This window comes from Lepisosteus oculatus, chromosome 14 (genome assembly GCF_040954835.1).
Source record: "Lepisosteus oculatus isolate fLepOcu1 chromosome 14, fLepOcu1.hap2, whole genome shotgun sequence".
Classification (NCBI taxonomy): Eukaryota; Metazoa; Chordata; class Actinopteri; order Semionotiformes; family Lepisosteidae; genus Lepisosteus; species Lepisosteus oculatus.
The window spans coordinates 234,920-244,004 of NC_090709.1; the positions used below are offsets into that span (position 1 = coordinate 234,920).

General features: G+C 40.8%; 1 pseudogene; it reads left to right on the forward strand.

Annotated features, from left to right (window-relative positions):
- LOC102697594 (oocyte zinc finger protein XlCOF22-like) overlaps window positions 1-5,362 on the forward strand; it is a 28,778-nt pseudogene extending 23,416 nt beyond the window's left edge.
- The last annotated feature ends 3,723 nt before the right edge of the window (window positions 5,363-9,085 follow it).

Genomic DNA, 9,085 nt, shown 5'->3' on the forward strand with positions numbered 1-9,085 from the left:
GGAGAATGTGTGATCCTAGCTGCAGAATAATTTTGGTTTCGGTGGTCTTTCTGATGTATGAGTTCGGAAAACCGTCTTTGAGAACACAGACGGAGAGTTTAGAGTGATCGTGGCCGTCAGAGGTGAAATGAGAAACAATGGGCTTGGAGAGATCTTTAATCTTCACAGCCCTGACGTGTTCTCTGAAGCGATCTCCGAGTCTCCTTCCTGTTTCTCCAATGTAGATGGCTGGGCATTTACTGCAAGAGATACAGTAAATAAGGTTGCTGGAGGTACAAGATGCTGTCTGAGTGATCCGGAATTGTACAGGAGGTAGCTGTAACAGAGGATACCCCAGCAGTGTGATTGACAGGGCCCTTGCCCGAGCCAAAAACACCCCCCGGACCATCAACCCGATCAGGAACTCCCGCCGTAACAACCGCATTCCTTTGGTGCTTCCTTACCACCCTAACACACTTCCTATCCCCAGGACCATTAACCACAACTTTTCCATCCTACAGGATGATCCCTCCATTGGGGCCCTCTTTTCTGATCGCCCTATCATCTCATATCGCCGACCACCTAATCTGCGTAACCTCCTTGTTCACAGCTCCCTTGACCGCCCTCAACAACCATCCACACCAGGCACCTTTCCTTGCAACAGAGCTCGCTGTATCACTTGCAAGTTCACAGCCACCACCACACTCATTCGAGGCCCCTCAGGACAATTCCGGATCACCCAGACAGCATCTTGTACCTCCAGCAACCTTATTTACTGTATCTCTTGCAGTAAATGCCCAGCCATCTACATTGGAGAAACAGGAAGGAGACTCGGAGACCGCTTCAGAGAACACGTCAGGGCTGTGAAGATTAAAGATCTCTCCAAGCCCATTGTTTCTCATTTCACCTCTGACGGCAACGACCACTCTAATCTCTCCATCTGTGTTCTTAAAGACGGTTTTCCGAACTCATACATCAGAAAGACCATCGAAACTAAAATTATTCTGCAGCTAGGATCACACATTCTCCCTTCCCTTAACGACAGACTACTGTTCTTTTAAATTTTCTCCATTCATTGGAAGTTTCATTTCACACCTCTCTGCACCCATTCTGAATTCACACCTCTTGATTGGCCTCTCTTTCTGTCCCCTGCTCCCGCCTCTCACTCCTCCTCCCTCCCAACCTTTGTTCTCCCGCTACTTTACCTTTGCCTACTGCCCTGTCTCTCTCACACCTGAAGAAGGCTCCACGGCCGAAACGTTGTGTTCTCTTTCTTCTTTTTTTCAGCATGGAATAAACATATTATTTGTTCCTTTGCAACATTATTAATTGTTAGCAAAATATTTTGAATTATATTTAACACATTTTTTTTCTTTATTATAATTACTAATAATTATAAATGTTTACTAATAGTTTAACACCTAACTTTCTTATTTGGATTATTTCTTATTTACTATTAACTGTTATTTCTTATTTAAATTCTTATTTAAACACTGAACTAAGTATGACATAACATTCAGAAATATAATTGAGAATAGTTTTGTGGTGTTTGTATAGATTAACTTTTCTAACATGTATAAAAAATTAAAGATGATTAAAATCTATAATCTTTCCACATGTAATGTCATTAGGAAGCACAATAAGTTACTGCTTTGTCTAACAATGGTATCAAAAATAAATCTAAGTGGTGGGAAAGCTGTGCTTAATGATAATTAAGGGACTTAAAATTCAAAGAAAATTATTTACGTTGTTTAAACACTAAGTTATAAATGCAGATGTAATTGGTGCCATTCGCACTGCCTTATTCATTGTGTATGGCTGAGCTCAGTGCCTTCCACCTCTCTCGGTGCCACCTCCTTCTCTGACAGAGCGCAGTGGGCGGTGCACTATTTTCCCAGCCTCTGATAGGGGGGAAAAAAAGGCCTGCTGATCTGCTTGACACCACAGGAAAAGAAAAGAATGTGTTTTTTTCTGTAAGAGATGTGTTTATAGTTTATGAAATTCAAGTATTTTAAATGTTTATTTAAAATGTAAAAGAATAGTGTACACAAAGATTCTAAGCTGAACACGAGGAAGAAAAATCACCCATTTTTCACTAATAAGTGTTTTTTAGCTATCAAAACCCGTTTTTATAGCTTTTAAAGTCATGCAGTGTTTAAGTTAGGCAGGAACACGTCATTGTATTTTATTTCAATTTATTTTTTAAAATTTAAAAATAAATTGTTTGCCCAGCATACTTTAAGATCATTTGCAGTCTGCAGCAGTCCACTTCTTTCCTGATCTGGTACTAATTCCTGCTCTTCTGACCAGGCCGTCTCTGTAGATTCTGAAGGACATCTCCACCTTGAATGCTTCCACAATTGAAGATAGGGGGAGTTGCAGCTTTCCTGATCTTATGTAGAGCCTCACTGATGTGACGCTTGGAGGGATTCCCTGCCACGTTCGGAGGTGCTTGTTGATCGTTCTCTTCACCCCTTCCACCATTGATTATTAAACTATAAATTAGAAATATAGTGTTCTTTTGTATATGTTCATAGTTTAATATGAAGAAGGACGTTTTTTTCTGTAAGTGAATTTAGCGAGGAGCACAAAGAACTCTCAAAAGCAATCATGTCTTTGTGTCTCTATTAAGCCAGACGGGTAGCTGCATATTGGCCTTCACACAAGCAAATCAGTACTGGGTTGTAAGTGGTGATTAAATTCAAACTGTATGAGTAAAGTCTTTTCATTCAGAGTTTGGCTTCTTTCATAGACTCCTGATAACTGTTCACAGTCCTGGTTGCTCAGAATTTACTTCCCTTGTAGTGCATCAGGCAGTCTCCCAGCACTTCTCCCACAGACAGTGCCTTCTGTCTCAGCTGGAGTCCCTGCCTGTACAGCCTCCTCTCAGGATGCAGCGGTCAGCATCTTCCCTCACATCTGCCTTTCATGTGCTTGTGCTTTAGCTACACCTGATGTACCTCCCAGCCCCACACATCTGCCTTTTGCACTCTGTCTCTCTCTCTCTCTCTCTCTCTCCACGAATTTGCCCCTGCCCTCTGTCCTCTCATCTCATCTCTCCCAGACACGTCTCTGTTAGTGAGGAACACACAGCTCTTCCTCACTCTGCTTCACACTCTGTAGGCAGAGGCTCCTGTCAGCTTTCCAAATAAAGGCATATCAAAGGTGCAGCACTTCAGAGAAAGGCACCATTCTCCAGGGATCCAGCCCCTGGTGGCATCATACTACTTAGTTTACATGTTATTGCACTTTCTACATGTGGTTTTTGAAGTTATTTGCAAGGCAAAACTTGAATGTCTGTATGTATCTTGAATAACAAGAACTTTAGCTGTTGTTACTCCAATTGTGAATAGTAAGCTATGCTAATTTACACATGAACAGAAAAGATATTGCAGTAAATGTACTGTGTTGATCCCGTCCATTTAAAACAGCTTCCTGTTCTGACCTGGTTTCCTTCACACTTACAGAGGGATAAGAGAATCACTAGAGTGCAGTATAGTACTTGCCTCATATTGCAATCTCTAAATCTTATATTGTCTTATTTTTTATTCACCATGCTGCTGACATGGAACATTGCAGTGGAAATACAGTTGATGACTTTGGATGCCATTTCTGTGCTTGATTGACTTTTAAAACCTGCTCATCATCCACTATTTTGAAAGTCTTGTGAATCATTGAAGGGTGGAATAGATCTGGCTATATCTGTCTCAGTATAGATAGATTTTCTTGTACAGAATATTTGCTTTTGATCTCTACTCAAATCACGTTAAAGGTTTTTTTCATGTGTCTTGTGTTTGCAGGTTCAGAGGCCACTGTCGAAAGGACTCCTCCTGAACAGCGGCATAGCGACAAGGAGTTGGGCTCCAATCGGATGCAGGAAACAGAGCTCACTCCTGCAGAAGAGAAAAACAAACTCGGTGAGAAGCACACAGAGAGCAGACAGAGTGTCGAGGATGTGGATTCTGTACAGATGATGAAGCCAGAGCCTGAAAGTGAGAGACATGGGGTCATGTTACCTGGCAACTTTACAGACAAGCTTAATAATCTTGATACTAAGAATGTTGCTGAAAGTTGTATTGAACTGGATTCTATGTCTGTTCATTGTTACAAAGAGGAGGAACTGAATGAACTGGGTGTTATAAATCCTATAAAGCTAGAGAAGGAGCCCCACCTGATTGACACTGCTAAGCAGGACACTGAAGTGAATAATGAAGAGAACACAGCTCAGTTTCAGGGCACAAAGCAAGATCATTTGGAGCATTTGCACAGCGAGAAGCCACAGCAAAGCCAGCCGATCAGACCAGCGCCTTGCTCAGATAGTATGGACAAACTGTCATTACAACACAGACAACAGCAACGTTTTTGTCAATCCAGCACCTCAAAACCCCACCGATGCCCCCCGAAACCTTTCGGCTGCACTCAGTGTGAAAAGAGCTTTAGTACATCGAGCCAGTTAAAAAGTCACCAGCGTCTTCACACAGGAGAGAGACCATTCAGCTGTAGTGAGTGTGGGAAGAGTTTTAAACACTTAAGCACCTTAAAAACCCACCAGCGCCTTCACACAGGAGAGAAACCATTCAGCTGTAGTCAGTGTGGGAAGAGTTTTAGTGACTTGGGCAACCTGAAACAGCATCAGCGTGTTCATACAGGAGAAAGACCTTTCAGTTGTAATCAGTGTGGGAAATCATTTAGTCATTTATGTAACTTAACAAGCCACCAACGCCTTCACACAGGAGAGAAACCATACCTCTGTAGTCAGTGTGGGAAAAGTTTTAGTCGTTTAGGACACTTAAAAACCCACAATCTTGTTCACACAGGAGAGAAACCATTCAGCTGCAGTCAGTGTGGGAAGAGTTTTACACGATCAAGTGACTTAAAAACACACCAGCGCACACACACCGGAGAGAGATACAGTTGCAGTCAGTGCGGGAAGAGTTTTAGTTGGCCAAGTGACTTAAAAATACACCAGCGCATTCATACAGGTGAGAAACCATTCAGCTGCAGTCAGTGTGGGAAGAGATTTAGTACTCCAAAGGACTTAAAAAGACATCAGCGCATTCACACAGGAGAAAGACCATGCATCTGTAGTAACTGTGGGAAGAGTTTTAGTGACTTGGGCAATTTGAAAAAGCACCAGAGCATTCACACTGGTGAGCGACCATTCAGTTGTAGTCAGTGTGGGAAGGGTTTTATTAACTCAAGCAGCTTAAAAAGGCACCAACGCCATCACACAGGAGAGAAACCATTCAGCTGTAGTCAGTGTGGGAAAAGTTTTAGTTTGGCAGGTACCTTAAAAACCCACAGTCTCATTCATGCAAAAGAGAAACCATTTAGCTGCGGTCAGTGTGGGAAAAGTTTTACTCGGTCAGGTGATTTAAAAACACACCAGCGCATACATACTGGAGAGAGGTTCAGTTGCAGTCAGTGTGAGAAGAGTTTTAAACACTTAAGCACCTTAAAAACACACCAGCACATTCACACCGGAGAGAAACCATTCAGCTGCAGTCAGTGTGGGAAAAGATTTAGTACGACAAAGGATTTAAAGAGACACCAACGCATCCACACAGGAGAGAGACCGTTTATCTGTAGTCAGTGTGGGAAGTGTTTTGGGGACTTGAGCAACTTGAGAAAGCACCAGCGCATTCACACTGGAGAAAGACCTTCAGTTGTTATCAGTGTGGGAAGAGATATAAAGACACAGGTACCTTAAAAATCCCAACAAAGTCAAGTCGGAGAGGAGTTTTCTGCTGTAATATCTGAGTGAAAGATACCATTATATCTGTCCAGGAGATAAACTATTCAACTTCAATGTAGGGAGAGTTCACAGTAAAAAAAAAGTAGCAGCTTAATTTTTCCTGGTAAAGCATGTATGTTTTCTGTTTCTATTGAGTCGTAAGAATCTGCATTGGTTCAAAACCTGGCTTGTGTCAATATTTGCAATTCTTAGGAGCTTCAAAGCAGGAAGTAGGAAGAGATTTTTGCTGAGCTGTAACGTGTCTGAGACATTGATCAAATTAATTGTCTGGTTTACTTTGGTTAATTAAAGTTCTTTATATATCATTAAGAGTCATCAACAGTCCAAGAAAACAGGATAAAAAGAAAAAAGAATACAGAAGAGAAAAAAGGGTGACAATAGAGAAAATGGATCCTTGTCAGATCAATGTTAAGAAACAGATTCTAGTTAGGTATCTGAACCTCGTAAGGAGAGCCACTTTTTTGTTTTTGGGAATTTCTTATATTTCCTATATAAAGAATCCCTATGTTAAAAAGGGTCTCTTCGTTTGTGGCTGCATTTTTAACAGGGGTAGAATCCCATTCACTTTGTAGCATCTGGATCTATAGGGAAATTTAATTTCACATTATATATAGGTCTCTTGTTGGCCTGTGTCGGTGTTATAGGGTTTTTAAATACTTGGTTGCTGTCTAAGTTTTTCATGTTGGTCAGAATGTAGGCCTATGAGATGCCTTGTTTGTAAATAGAGTAACTGAAGTGTTTTATGTTGAGTTGTTGTGTGTGTGTGTGTGTGTTATTGCCAATATAAATATAAATTTGTCTAACCTAATGTGGATTATTTATTTTGCTTTCACCAACCCTGTGTCAGAGAACAAAGAACTCACGTGCCTCTATTTATATTGATTGCTTGGGTATATTCTTGGAATATCTTTGACAATTTAGGAGTTATGATTATTTTACTTGATTAACTGCTTGGTCTATTTTCCGAAATATTTTTCATTTTTTGAAACTCTATTTGTATGAGTAAATGTCAGAACATGATTCTCTGGTTCAAGCAGTTTTTGTGCAAAGGGTAATTCATTTACAAAGGATTTTTTTTTAACTTTTCAATGACATACCACAAAATGATATGACTATTCTTTTCCAGTTTTTAAAAGATAATGTTTACTAAAGATACTTAATGAAATGAAAAACACTCATCAATAGCTAAGGAATGACATTGATAATTGATTTGCTAATCAGACTAATAGAGCAGTAAATTCAATAAGGTCAGAAAACGTGGATGTTACAGTGAAAGAGGTAAAAGTGTGTGAGCCTAGAGCTAACCCGCTAGGCAGAGCAGAAGCAGGGAAGTGTGAGAAGCTTGTTAAACAGGAATCAACTGTTTTACCTGGGATTAACACTGTAAATACTCAATTCCTGGTCCCTGCTGTTGTTCAAAATTCAGGGGCAGCGAGCGCAGTCCTCAGTAAATCCTCTAGTGCTCCACAGACTACAAACAGTGACCTGAGGCCGCCATTCAGAGGTCTACAGCAACATCCCTCTACCACCAAAGGAATGATGATACTTGCGAGTGAATCTTTGCCTTTCTCACCTTAATCCTCCTTCTCCGAAGCGCCTGATATTGACAAGCTACAATAGACAGGAAACCCAACAGGCATCAACAGACGAAAGAAGCAGCCTTCTTAAAGCCAGTAAGCCTAGCTTTGTTTGCGTCAGTTGCCTGAGCTGCGGAGTCCCAGTGCCAACAGGTTAGACAAGAGATATGGACTCAGAAGAAGAATGTGAGTGGTCTGTGTCTTTGCCAGACTGCACACTCTATGACACCCTGGCTACACCAGAGGACAGGGTGAGCTGCAAAGCTCCAAAAGAGTTGCAACAGCAGTGAAATCTGCAGTTTGAAGATTCTGTGACAGAGAAGATAGAGAATCTATATTGCAAAATGCTGGTAATGTGCCTCCACAATAACTTGCATCTGCCTGCAGCACTGATAACCTGTCTGTCCCACTTTGTAACAGCAGTGACAGAGCTTCCTGGCCCCTCAGAACCAATAAAATAGTATCCCAGGTTCCACCTTTTCCATCTGCATCAGTGACACGGACAGCATGGAGGGTCTTTCAGCTTCTCCATGCATCAACTGGCAGGTAACAACTTCAGGACCCTGCCCTCACAGCAGCAGAAAAGCTGATGGGAGACTGAATCTGTTTGCTCTAGATGACATTGGCCTCACTGACATTTCTTTGAACCCCAGCAGTAAGATTCAACAGCAGTAATCTGGACTAATCTTCGTGTTCATGTTGCAGTACAGACGGGACGCAGTGGACACAGTGAAGAAGGCTGGGCCTGCTGTCGTGCTGGACAGACCAAAACCAGCTGCGATAATTTGGCCTTTCCTTAGACACAGATAAGGGAGCCTAGTTGAAGATGAACAACCAATGGCCAATACCCCAGGAAGAGAGAAACTGGACTGAGTAACAGGTTCTATTTTTGCTCCATGGCAATTGTATTGCTTTTCAAATGTGAGTAATTTTGTACTTTTGTAATATTTTTTCGTTTTTATGTAATGTCCTTGCATGTCGGTTTTTTCATCCTAGTGTGCTGCACTACAGCAGTGTCTTAAAAATGTTTTGTTTCATTTTAACTGTAAAACTTATTTGTTTTTGCAATGTATTTGTGGCATCGTTTTCTCATTGAAATAGGAACTGCTATCCCAATTTCTCAGATTTTGGTTATTAAATCTCAGTAACAAGATAAACTCATTGACGTTAAAGAACTTTTTTACAAATTTCAAATAAAGCACAGAATTGTGAACTTAGTAAAAGTACTGTAAGTCACTGTGTTGGTTCAAACTCACATTCAAGTTCCCACAAGTTGACGTGATGTAAACGCTGATTGTTGCTAACCCTGAAATACCATTGCAATTCCCCTTTAAATGTTCATTTTTATCTTATTGTTATTGAATTTGAATTTGGGTTGAGTACATTTGATACATATCAAAGGTTTTTTTTTTCCTTTGCTACTAGATTTTCATTTTAAATTCAGGCATTCACATACAGCAGCCTGTAATCTTAAATTAGTTCCACGAATTTGAAATTTCTGTGTGCCGAATCTACCTGCATATATATATTTTTGTATTTTGTAATGCTTGTGTGTAAATTTTAAGTCTCAGGTATGTTGGTTTTAGTGCAGCTTTTCAAATGTGAGTACACAGCAGCAACTTTCAGGTTACTCAGTGTGTTGAACAAGGACCCAGGTTTACAGAGGTATCGTTTATCCAGTCAGTGGAGACAGATATTCCCAGCATTGTGTAGGAGGTATAAGGTAACTTGACTGTTTTCCTTTTGGCTAGAGATTCACCTAGGATCACCTTCT